We start from the raw sequence: 14,091 nt of genomic DNA on the forward strand, positions 1-14,091 counted from the left end.
TACAGTTTCGTTACAGTTGTTTACCCGGCCCATTGTTCTTTGTTCTGTCCCGGAAAGTCCCGGTGGTCATCCTGCTGTGTTAGCATGTCTTAGTTACTTTTTGATACATGGGTTGCTCAGCGATACCAGATCGTGGCCTTGCCGAATCAGCCATTCCTCCACAGCGTTATGCTACCTTTATCAGGCCAGGGATCAATTAAGAATTGAAAATAATTTTATTTATTTGTATGTTTTCCTTCATAGACATAAGCTTGGTTTATGGTTTGTAGATATTTCTCTGTGATATTAAATATGACTGCAAAAACATAGTGAAATTTATGTGCAGCTTCTTCCACGTGGTTTTACTTAATCATCCTTCCAATTACTACTTACATAAACAATTCAAACATTGTGAGAGGAGGAAAAAGATGAGATTGTGTGATGTATATATTTTCTATAGACTGTAAAAAGGGACTGTTACTATCCTATATAGTTGTAATTAAATATGCAGCAATTATATTCTGTGTTATAGCTGCTCTTAAACTTTACTCTGGTGAGATAAGAACGTGCAGCGGTTAAAACCCTCCTTGGTCTTGGAAGTTGCTCTTAGCTTTGAGTTTGTGGTCTGACCTTGGACAAGTTGCTATTGTGTGTAAAAGGGTGCTTCACTGTCTAAACAAAAGCATGCAGCTCTCAAAATCTGAGCATAGCTTTTACCGGTAAAATTGTGAAGGTGCTTAGCATTTTGTCTCTGACCTTCCCATTTGTGAATGTTCTTGTGTCTTGTCCATGGCTGAGTAGCATGGTGTCTACTTAATATTTAAACCATATTGAAAGCTGCAAATTGTGAGCAGAAATAAATCTGTTACCTTATGCTTGGAAAAACTCAATCTGATATCTATGTGCTTAGTACACATAAGGTAGGTCAATATACCTTCCCTGCAGTGGGTATTACTCTTGTTCAAAAATGTAGCCAGAGAGTAAGAAGAGTATTTTCCCTTCGGATAATTTTCTAGCGGTTTCAAAACTCAGTTAGGCTGTAACTAATTTTCATCTTCTTTTTATCCATGTTTTCCACTTTAAAGGGAGAAGAAGAATCCTAGTCTTTGTTCTAAAGGCTGATTATGTATTTTATTTATTGTAAAGTACATTCAAAGTCTTTAGAGCAGGTGCTGAAATACAGACTCTCCTCCCAAAGAGGTAGAATCAGGTTCTCTCTTTTCTTCAGTGACCTCTTGGTCTCTGATTCTCCTCTTCTGCAAAATTTAGCAAGTTCAGCAGGAAAGCTGAAGAAGGCTCTCATCCCAGAACAACCTCCTGATGGAAAACCAGGGCAGACTCCTGCTAGTGGGGAGGTGAGGGCTAAAACCCAGGGGAAGGAGCAGAGGAGCGGAGCCGGGGTTTCCCAGCATTGGCACAAGTGCTGTGATCACCACATTAGGTCACTCCCTCCTCCACAACTGTTTTTATGCTGTTGCCTCTCTTCTGTCAAGTGCTTTAAAAGAAAAATAAAAGTTTGTCGCTAATGATCCTTTGTGAATTAGCTTAGTTAAGCTTTTACTCAGTATATCAGCTGAGTCCTTAACTAGTGAAGGCTGTGGATGCCTTCCTCGAGTCAAAATGTTGGTTGTATGAAGGTAATCTGCAAAATGCAGTGAATAATCTCCTTATCTCACAAAGTCAAGGACAAATGCATCAAAAGGTGTGATATATTAACATAGCATCATAGGAAGGATATGTTATTATTTAAGACCAGGTGGACTTTTTTGACTAATTGCTGTAGTACTTATCTGTGTTCTGTTTTGACTTGGGGGGTTCAACACTTGGATTCAATAGTATGCAGTAAACCTGTAGCATCACACTTAAACTTGAAATGGAGAAAGAAAATGAGATTGTCTGCCTTTGTCTTAAGAAAACTGAACTAAAGATTTTTGTACTGTTGTTAGCATTTTTGATTTCACCCCAAGTTCCACAATGTTTTCTATTTTTCTGAAAATACCAGCTCCTAAAGCCCTAGTTGTATCAGCTATATATAAATATATATAAAATGAAAAAAAAAAAAAAAGAGAATTGCTATGTTAAAAAGTATTTGCATGAAGATCTTCAGTTTTATTTCCTAGAATGTGGTGGTTGCATAGTAATTATCAGGGACAGACACTTGGGAAGCGTTCTTCAATCAAAGAATTTTGATTAGTCTAATCACTCCTTTACAATGACTATGCAAATGTTAATTCTGGTGGTGTTTTTTAATTTGAAACCATAGGTTTCCTTATTAAGGAACACAAAAAAGTTAGTGGTGTTAACAACACTGTTGTGGCTACAGCATGAAATCTACAAAACAAAAATGAGGGGAATATAAAATAGCAAAACACTTCCAGAATAAAAACATTATTTCAGACATTTGGCCAAAGACAAAATATGTTTTCCATTGCTAGCAGATGCTTGAACAAAGCTGTTCCTGGTTAATTTTCTATTCTAGGATAAATGACTCTTTTTATAGACTAATCACTTACAGTTGTTTTGGGGAAAAAACATTTTCTGTGTGCAGCCATTCCAGTTTAAGATGCTTTTAATAGAAGTCTGTGTCAGCAAAATTATTTTTCTTAACGATTTTTTCTATCATATTTCTGCTAGAATTACTGCGATTAGGCAGTTTTAAAGTTACAGCTTAATACTTGGAAGTATTTGTATAGCCATAGATGTGCACTCAGGGTTCATAGTGTAAGGCCTTAAGGACTGTTAAGACATACTCTTGCACCAGCAAAGAGCTGCTTTCCTTTTTTATAGGACTCCTTTCAAAAGCAGAGACTTCCAGCCTCAGGGTTTTTCTTCCACATTTGAGATTTTGGGGCTGGGGTTTTTCTCAGACATACTGTCACTGAAAGCAAGTAAAACTGAAGGATCTTTTTATCTCTGAAACATAGGCAATTTCACCATTCTCTCAGCATAAAAAAAGAGAATAATATAGGAACAGTACAGCATATTCTTATGGGATATGCCTGAATCAATTAAGAATACCAGTTAAGCTTCCCAGTGTCATCAGTTTGGAAGCAATCGTGTTCTTATGTGAGAGTGTATTTGCAGATTTGCTTGACATATTAAGTAGGGGAAGGATGTTTGTACACACAGGTTTGCAGGATCGGGGTTTGTATGACAAATTTTCATAATGTAGTTGTGATAGATGCTATTACAATATTCAACAAAACCAAGTAATGTTGATGTATAGAAACTATTCACAGAAGAGATGAAACAAATGAGACATATGTTGCATTTGATATTGTCAGTTTCATTTCATATGTCTTCTGTTTTTAATAAAAAGTTAAAATATTTTTCGAACATGTGGCATGTAACATGTAATTTTAAAAAAGGTTAAAGTGTTGTATTTGGACTTAATGTTACAGCCATGCATTGCGCATAGTGCCTTACCATAGATGAAATTCAGATACCCCATACTCTATGACTCATACATAGGGGACACCCAAGTTATAGTCTCCATAAGTATGAGTGTCTCCCATGATACAGCGACCCAGTCAGCCAAAGAGGACCAAGTACGCCATGGTGACATGATTTAATAGTCCTGTCGGTACAGAAGATGGGGAGGCATGAGGTATGGCTGTGGCTTGGATTAATGTTGAGCTGACCTAAATAAAATACGTGGTTTTGATTTATTTCAAATGGAAGGAGTTGCTCAACTAAAAATAGTGAGTTTTAGATGGGAAACATTCTCTGTTGGTGAGGGTTGCAGGGCTGGCAGCGGTACCCCTTCTGTTTTCCTGTTTTTTCCGAGCATGCTTAGCTTAGATGTTGTCTTCCTGCCTTTTTGGGCCTGGAAGTGGAATCTTTCTGCTCTCTTTCTCATTTCTTGCCAATTTATAACAATTGCCTCCCACTGTTAAAACAGTTTATTTCTTACATCTTTTTTTTATTATATGTTGATATCTTGCTATTTTGATTTGTTATCTAAATATCTTCCAGATATTTAAGCACCTAAATAATAAAAATACTCTAAATTTTTTCAAAGGGAATAAGCTTCTGTAAATCCCTGAATTCACTGACCTTTGAGTATTTTGTGATCTTAGTTGTTTACACGTTTATAAGATTTTGGACTTTCTCTTCCATATGGGGTTTTCTTTGTGAATTTATAAAGATATATCTTCTGTTCCTTTTAAATGATCATTCTTCAAGGTTTATGTGGCGTACAGGTTTTTGGGCTTCAGGGGATTTCGTGGTTATTTTTTTAGTTAAAATTTTTTTTTTTTTTTTTCTCAGTAAGGTAAGAGAGCTAAAAAAATTTTGATACTATTTCAAGTCAGAATAATTTTTATTAGAAATATTTATGCACACACTTGTTTTTAGTTACAGGAGCAGCTCCAGAGATAAATAGTTATATTTTCACTATCCAAATGACTGAAATGCAAACCTGTTTAGGGTTAATGTCTTATAAAACACTCTGTGTAGTTTCAGGTGTCATCAACATTTGCCTCCTCCCAGAAATACAAAGACCAATGACTGAGTCTTATCTTGTCTCTGTTACTCATTGCTGCATTTTTATTTTTCAGGACAATTCCAGAAAGTCATTACTTCTATATTCTTACAGACTATGCTCTGATATCTTTTTCATGCCTTCTGATTCTTAGAAATCACAAATAAGATATTAGATGGTGTTGTGGTTTAACCCCAGCTGGCAAGTGAACACCACACAGCCGCTCACTCACTCTCCCCCCAGTGGGATGGGGGAGAGAACTGGAAGAGTAAAAGTGAGAAAACTCATAGGTTGAGATCAGAATAGTTTAATCATTGGAATAAAATAAAATAGTAATAGTTGTAATAATAATAATAATAATAATAATAATAATAATAATAATAATAATAATAATAATAATAATAATAATAATAATAACAACAACAACACAATATACAAAACAAGTGATGCACAGTACAATTGCTCACCACCTGTTGACTGATGCCCAGATGGGAAGCTGAAGTCCTTGACTAGTGTCAGCACTACTTAGCAACAACTAAAACATCGGTGTGTTATCAACATTGTTCTCATCTTAAATCCAAACCACAGCACTGTACCAGCTACTAGGAAGAAAATTAACTCTATCCCAACCGAAACCAGGACAGATGGCAAAACCTGACAGTAAGTACATGGCACAGTCATATCAGAGAAAATGAATAAGAGATCTGTAAGCTAGATATAGAGGTAGTCCTGGTATAGAAATGCAGCCAGCTCTCATTATCCATGGGTAGTTTATCTGGGTTGCAAATTACCAGGGCTGTGGATGCAGAGGCAGGGAGGTGGTTCCATGGAGATCCTCAAGTGAGGCAGGATTTATTAATGCAACTGCAGCACCATGCAGGCATAATTACATTTCTTCCAAGGGCTACTCAGTAATACAACCACCCTTTAAGCAGCACCACAAGCTGATAAGCTCTGAGCTCAATTCCAACTTTTCCCCGGACTAACATCATCGAAACACTTTATAAACAAACTTACTTTCTATAGTACAAATTTTTAATCACAATATTAGAACAAAAAACATTCTTTTGTTAATGATAACATGAGAACAAAAAATCCTCTCAAGTACTTTAAATGGGAAATTTTTGTCATCTCTGGCTCAATAGTAGGCCTGCCAGGGTGGGATTCATTACATAAATACCTAAGCCTAAGCAAATAACTATGGATGTCTTTTCAGTATCAATGAGGAGGAGCAGAAACCTCTGGTAGAAATAGCAGACTAGTATATTGTCAACACCCACTCACCTGTGCAAACTAGCTGGCTCCGGCCATGACTGCACAGGCAACTTGCACTAACAGGTATTGTGGCAAATGGTATCGTAGTCTAGAGATTTTTAAGACAGTATGGCAAAAACGAGGGCAAAACTGTTCGAGCTGTTGTTTTGGCTCTGTCTGAAACGAAGTGCAAATAAGATGAAATGAGCGCATATAATAACTGGCATGCCTGCAGATCTCCTGAGAGCTATCGCGTGGTGTCAAATCCTAGAGAGCTCGAACTGGTTCAGATAGTAGTAGGACTTGCACACTGACAACAGTTTTCCATACATCATGTGTGTGCTAACCATGAACACAGCTGATTCTCTGCAGAGAAGCCATCATCAGGGATGGTAAAGCCCTACATTCTCAGGTCTGGGGGTTTCAGGAGCAGACCAAGTAGTACCTATACAATACAGTGAGGCATCCTGTCCAGTAGAATTTTTCATCTCAGTCACCACTGCCAGTGGAGCAAGCCTCAAAATGAAAAAGTCTGCAGTAAAATGCAGTTAAATGGATTCCCCCAAATACTGTCATAAGTAGTCATGGCCCTTACATTTTGTATCCATAGGTTTTGTGTAACCAGTGGTAGGGTTTTTTCCACCTGTGTGGCTTATGATGCACGCAAGTAAGCTAAAAAGTTTCATTTGTAGAAAAGTTTTCACTATGCTGAACTCAGCAGTTCCTTTGCAGAAGAGATGCTAAGAAAATAAAGAAGCCTTATGCAAAAAGCAGTGAATGACAGGACCAATATTGAAATATATTGGATTACTGTTTTCTTGCAAGTGAGGTTAAAGAGAGGAACAAACAGAAATCAATTTTCCTCAGTTCTTCTCATATAGAAGTATATTCTTACTGAAGTATGTGTAACAGTCTCAAATTTAAGAGAAGCATTGGGAGGATCTGATCAAAATAAAGACTACCCACCAGAACGGAATTCCACGCTGGAGCAGTTGCCAATAGAGCAGGGAGGCAAAGTGTTTATAGACCACATCTAAAAGTTACTGACGTGGAAATGTCACCGTGGATGAGCTAAGGAACAAATTGGTTTGTAGAAATAGGGGTCTGATTCTGGTTTCATTTATACTGGTGTAAATTTGGGCTAGCTTGTTGAAGTTAGTTGAGTTACACCGGGGTGAGTATTTAATTTAAGGTGTTCAGTCAGGTGCTTTACTCCTTTTAATGTTGCTACACTTTCAGGCTTATGCTGAAGTGAATCAAGGGACCTTTGTGGAATCAGAATCAGATCTAGTGTATTAAAAAAACTGCTGGGAACTTGTTTATGGAAATTAATTTCAAATATTATGCAGAAAAAACCATAAGGGGTACATATTAATTGTGACTCGTGCATGAAGATTTGGCTGAATAACTCCCATTAACAATAATAAGAGTTGCAGAATTAATTTCCTCCTAGGTCCTGCTAAAAATTCACCCAAGGACGTTTTCTGCACCTTCAGATTCAGATCCTCTTTATATGAGCAAATAAAAATCTCTTTATGCAATCATTGCTGGAAGAGTCTATCCTGAATAGCTGTTTATTTAAAAATTGTTATTAAATTATAGCTATATTAGCAGGTTTTGGTTTATTGTTTAATTGTTTTCAAATCTCCATTTGATTTTAATTGCAATAACTAAAAATAGTTTATGGGATTTACGTGGGATAAGTAACAAAAATATTTACATACACTTGTTAACATCAGATAAATATTTCTTTATTATTAAACAATTTTAGCAGAAGATTGAAAGAAGAAGAAGAGAGGAAATTTTCCAAAATCATATTTAAGTTAAAACTACTTTTTTGCAGCGGACATTTGTAGACCGGGTTCTTGAACCAGTCTGATTGCAATGTAAGTACACTTAGGTTCAGTGGCTTTCTCTTACACAGTATTGGGCAAAAAACACCCCACTACCACTTGCTTTATTCTATTGTGTTTATTTCTGGAAAAGAATGGTATTTTTACCTTATTTCTGATGTCAAACTTCAGAGGTCTGTAAAACTGCTGTATTTTTTGTTCATTTAGGGTGCAGTCTATACCTAATTTTGCATCAGATGATAAAGTAGCCATTGTTGTGGCAAACAGATCTCCTGATTTCTTGTTAGTTCACCTCCACAAAACACTACACTTGTTAGAAGATCTCTCAAATCATCCCCAAAGGTGATCATATTATAGCAAAAAGGCAGACCTGAAGGGGAAGTTGTGATTGCAAATTAATGCAGTCAGCCTAGCCAAGCTAACTTGTAGCACAACAGCCCACTTGTACAGAGCAGTAGGAGCTGGGGTGTAGCATGGCTACTTGCCATTTTATGTCAGCTAATTCACTGATTGAAATTCAAAATCTAATCCTCTGGGACTCTGTGGATTAGTTCCTAAAACACACTGGGTTCATAAACCTATGGGTGGATTACTAAGACAAAAGAAATGCCTTCATATGTTTTCTCTGGTGAAGGATAAACACTTGCTCCAGTGCTGATCATTTTACATAAATGGAAAATGTGTCAATTTTTCATAGACCCCAGCACACTGATGTTTCAAAATATACAATCTTTAAGCATGAAAAAGTGAAGAACTATTCATGAAATGAAAACTGATGCTGTCATAATTTCAGTCTTCTGGAGTGAGTTTAATGGGCAGTAGTTTTCTAATTAATTTATAGCACATCATAAGTATTACGGAATGGGAACTGTTTGTGGGAAGCATGAGATGAAGTTGCAGCAGCTTCTTGTTGCATATCAGGATGGAAATGAAAAGAGAAATGTTTCAGGATTAGGTACATATAAAGATGAGATTGGATCTCTGAGTGAAAATTCGCCACTGACTTCATACACGAGCACATGCATGCGTACAGCTACATTTGCCCTCATGTGAGGTCCTGATTTATGCTCAAAGGTAGCCCTCAAAAGCCATACTATTTTTTTCTCTTCCTAGTGATTGTTTCCTCTTTTTTGAAAGTCCTTACCTCCTCATATAAGTGACGATGTTAGCTGGGTTTCACAAGATAACTTCAGATTCTTCTCACGGTTGTGGGAATTGAAGTAGGTGAGTGGCTTTGAAGAGTCTGCCAACTGTTTCCAGTGTCATCAGCAGAGGCAGCATCTTGTTCATTAACATCGTCATGTAGCATAGGGGGAGTGTCCTGGTTTCGGCAGAGATAGAGTTAATTTCCTTCCTAGTAGCTGGTACAGTGCTGTGTACAGGGAGCAATTCAAAGTCCTCTTATGGCAGAGCATTCTTCATCAAGATCTGCCAGGAGAAATAACCTCAGAGATGCTGTTGGCATGCCAGGTCTGAAAATTAGATGCTGCTGTGAGAAGCATGTGGAAATTTATGCATTCTTTGAAAGCCAGAGGTTCAAAGTCAGCTTGTGGTTTGATATCAACTTTACAATACAGAGTGCTAAATTCTAGATGTCAGAAACCTGTGGTGGGACATCAGGCAATAAAGCTAGACAGCTTCAATTAGTTACAACAGAAAGATTAGATCCTTCATATTGAGCTGCTTAGTTAACATCACTGCAAGGGACTGGTGCTTTCAAAATGGACTGTCCAGTGGAGGTAAATTAGAATATTTATATACCGCTCCTCGCTCCGAACAGCAGTCCTAAGGGGAATTCCAGTATTTGACTTTTATCTTTTACTGGGAAACAGAACTGAAATAGACACATTTTAGAAACTGCAATTTTGTGCACTGTGAAGAGTGGAATGAGATGTTCTGATTCTGAGGAGGTCTGTGATGGCTAACCCGGACAAGGATTACTGCTGGGCATTTTCTGATTGATTATTTGATTATTTCATCAGACTCTGCCAATACAAAATGAAAAAATATGCTTTGACTTGGTAAAAATCTCTCTCCTGTAATAATGAAATTACAAACAAAAAAGACTTAAAATATTTTGACAGAAAACAGGTTTTTTTTCCCAACAAAGTACGAAAGCTTGAGGTTTAGCTTTGCCATTGTCACAGTATGATAAAAATGTTGTGGACAGAACTTTACATAGATTAATTGTTGACATTTCCTGCAAGTCATTTTGTAGCACAACCCTGACAGAAAACAAAAATGGTCCTTTCACACATTCTGATGCCTCCATATCAGATTGGGATTTTCTGAGCATAGAAAAAGGTCTAACTCCCACCCTTCCCAACCTCCCCTCCCAAACAACACTCTAAGAATTAAACTCATGAATCTGGATGAGATGAAAAAGATGATAGAAATTGGGAGTTTTCACAGTGTAAGCAACTGGATTTTGTTGGATTATGCTGCTCGGTCTACAGCTTTGGAACCATCAGGAAAATATTTCATGGTGGTTCCTAATAATCTTCAAAAACCACTGTCTAGGTGGGATATATAAGCAAGCCAGAAGAAACTAAGTATGAAACATGATGCTAGCTTATACCCATTCAGTGTATTTGGCCTGTTCGGATGTCAAATTAGTATCATGCTTGAAAGAATAAATTAGGTTTTGTGCCTCTGTATTTGTCCACAAATTCAAATCTACTGACCCTTCGTAAAGCTGATTTTATCAGGAAAACATAGCTGATGATGTAAGTTATACAAATGCTAAAGATACAAAAGAAAAGATACCACAGAAAGCAATACTGAGAAACATCTTGGCAAATGAATGGTGTCCAAATCTTGTAGCAGCTGATATTTTGATACCAATCTGTCAAACTGCAGGTGCCAAGTCATTAAACTCTGTGACCTGTACTTCCTCATCAGCATAGAAATCTAAAATTATTCAACCTGTGACTAACAAGGACTTTTACATTGGCTATCAAACCAGAAATGAAGAGGGATTTTTGCACGCACATGGTTTTTGATGCCCCAAGCCTTCACCAGCTCTGGATTTTCATTTGGAGACGAAAGAAATGTGAGCAGCCTGGCTGCTTATATTACCTTTCTAATGCTGTATCTTCTTACATCATTTTAACCTGGGATTTCTTATAATTTCTGAAGGCTGGTATAACCCTTGTGGCAGGATGCTTAAATGGTACGTATGGAAGAGGATTTTGAGACACAGGGAAGGATAAATAAATACGCATATATAAGTATTTCTGGTATCACCAAAGTTGTCTACAGTGTCTTTTGAATATCAGAGAAAAAGTGGACTTCTCTGGATGCTACTGAACAGATTATTTGCTTTCTCTGTGTGTCAAGGTAGCCTATTCATCCTTCCCACAGCTGAAAGAAAAATCATACATCCACTGCTAAATTCTGCTTCAGCATGAATTTATGTTAATTAGATTTATTTTAGATGGGGAGGAATCCAACAGGTACCTGAGAAAAGTCTTGGAAAGTTGTCCTAATCTTTCAGTCTGTATTTCAGTTTCAATAAATAAGAAGATATTGGCCCCTATTCCCCCAGCTCTTCTGTTACCTGTGTTTAAAATTTTTGACTTACTTGCAAAGTTGTTACTTTAGAAGTTGCTAGAAGACCTTTTGCAGAAACAGGAAACTACACTTATAGGATGGCTATCACAGTTCAAATGTGTTCTTTGCAATAAATGAATAAATGTCATAATACAACAGTAGTGAATGATACATTATTAGTGGATCTGCTTGCCACAATTTGAAACTGTTTTTACTGAATCTTGCTAAACTAAAGCATGAAAATGACATGTGAAAGTACCTAAAATAAAGAAATATAGTAAAGTCTTTACCAATCTTGTGAGTGAAGCCCAACTAATAAGAAAGTGATCAAACAGCTATATTTAGTGAAAGTTCAGTTTATTGGGTGTTGTTTGGAAACAAAAAGAAAAGCAACAACTAGCCTTATTCAACCACAAGACTTCTCTTCATTAGATTGCCTCCTTTTCACCACGCAATAATATTTTAGAGCGCCTCAATAAGCAATTGTTCAGCAAACACTTAAAAGATAATCCCAGTGCTACGTCTGTCAACATCTACACTCCCATCCAGGTTACACTGCTGTTCTGTCAAGGCTGAGAGCTCAAATCAAAGGGATGCTTACTGCTTACAACTTCCCCCGCCCCTTCCTCTTTCTGAAACAGGAGGCATCTGAGTTGAATGTAATTTGCTTTAAAGGTGATGCTGAAAAAATTAGTCAATATCCAACAAGGAAGCCATCTTTTATAGTCCAAGAGTGAAAGAACAAGCATAAATTTAAAGTAAAATCAGATGCATTTAAGCTTCTGTAATTGCAGTGTACTTCAAAGCGTGTAAAGAATATATTTGTTTAGAAGAAGTTTTTTTAATTCTTTGTAAAACTGTTGTTTGTGGGTTTTGGTAAAAAGTGTTCTTACCAAATATATTATCAACTTAAGTATTAGCAAAATTGGAAAATAGCAGGCCTGAAGCCCACATATCAAGTCTCAGTGGTTCAGCCATACTAATTTCTAAAATGAACATGGCAAATTGATTGGTTGTGCTGTCTCTAACCATTTGATATCCTCTTTTTCTCAGAATAAAATACCTTTCTTGCTGTTTTGTTGCTGCCTAACCCAGAAACATTGACTGGGGCTGTGTTCAGTCCCCTTTTCATGCCTCATCACTATTCAAGGGAAAAAACTTACCGCTGCCTAACTGGGGGTTAAATTCTTCAGTTGTCTTTTTTTGTGATAAAGGTGATTTTTATTTCTAACTTATTTTTTATGAGGGAGCGTGGAATCAGAAACTCATCCAAAATGAACATACATTTTGAAACAGTTTTTAGAAGCGTAGTAAAGACCTAACGTGTCAGTGGAGTTCCTGATTTCAGGAGGGCTTAGATGTGATATTAACTGGTACCAAAGGGAAATAAGGAAACTTTTGACTGAGAGCAGATCAGGGTACAGAGGTTTTTCTGGTTTCTTTCATAAACTCTTTGGGGTGGTAGGCAAGACTCTATGAGCACTAAAAGACCTACCTCAACCTGCTTTAGATACTTAAGAATCAGCTTTTTCTGGGTTTTCGGTACCTTGCTTTGCCATCCCTTTCCAAAGCAGATGATGTTTATTACGTGAATTTTGATATATATTTGCCTGAATAATAGAAAGATATAAAACACTTCACTGGACTAAATATATTTATCCATTGATGTGCCAAGTGGTTCTCTCTTACATTGTTCAAGGACCATCAAACTCATACTGTAACTGTTTTTATGTTACATGACAGTGAACATACCTACATACTACAATAATTCATAAACTATAGTGGAATAGATTTTTTAATTATTTTTTTTTACTGTTAAGGGCTTCTTATTTTACTGTGCTATGAGCAATTATGGTGATGACTTGCTGACCTCTCAGCTATTTTACATCCTACTTCACTGTGGTTCCTAGGAAATTCATTATCTGTGGAAGATGTATGGGCATCCTGAAGTACAGGCTCAGCTTCCTACATGTACCTGAGCTAATTGGGTACAGATTACCTAGTTAAACATCAGACATGTAAATACAGATTTTTTTTTAAAGAACTACAAAAAGGTCTGTTATGCTGATCAAAAGGCCGGTCAAAAAGCATTGAAGGAATAACAGTTGCCCTAATTACTTTCCCAAAATAGTTTTTTTCATGTTTACAGGGTATTAAACTGCAGGAAAACTGCATCTGGGGATATTTTATTATTACTATTTTATTTTTAGCAAATAATAGATTTCTCATGTTTGGTTGTTGTGGGTTTGTTTTTGTTTGGGTGTTTTTTTTCCCCAGCTGCTCAGATCTTGGACCTACCACACTTGTGTTTTATTTCTATTCCAACACAAACACATTTAATATTTCTGCATTTATATTTTTATTAGCATTGGAATAAACTTATGGTCTCTATTCTTGTATAGAAAGCATTTGCAAACATCAATTCTAGCCCAGTGCACTTTCTGTTTACACTCCTAAAGAACAGTGCAGGAAACAGCTGAGTCTAATAGACCATCTGTTTAAGTGTGAGTGTGAAATTGCAGGACAAGGATAGCAAAGATGGCTTGTTAAGAAAGATTTGGACTCTGTTAAGAGGAATATGCCTTATTTTCCCTGTCATAATAATATAATACTTTCTAACATTCATTTTAATGGGTCAATACATGTACATGAATTAGGTTCTATAAAAAAGATAGTTATTTTTGTAATGATGGACATTTCAGTAACAGCTCATCTCTCACAGCTTTTATCCTAACAAAACATTATACAGTAGCTATTGAAATGTCTGGATAGACAATAATGAATACAGCTATTGCCAACAAATAAGGCAACAAGATTTTATGTTTTTTCTTGTGCTTGAGAAATCATCATCTCAGACACGTTTGAGTGCCAGGGACTAAAAACATCATTGGCATAAGAAGATGCAAAGTAGAAAATGGGCATTTACTGTATGTACAGCTGAAATAGCTCAACCCATTTTCTGAATAGCAT

Source organism: Aptenodytes forsteri, unplaced genomic scaffold, assembly GCF_000699145.1.
Source record: "Aptenodytes forsteri isolate BGI_AS27 unplaced genomic scaffold, ASM69914v1 Scaffold2, whole genome shotgun sequence".
Taxonomy (NCBI): Eukaryota; Metazoa; Chordata; class Aves; order Sphenisciformes; family Spheniscidae; genus Aptenodytes; species Aptenodytes forsteri.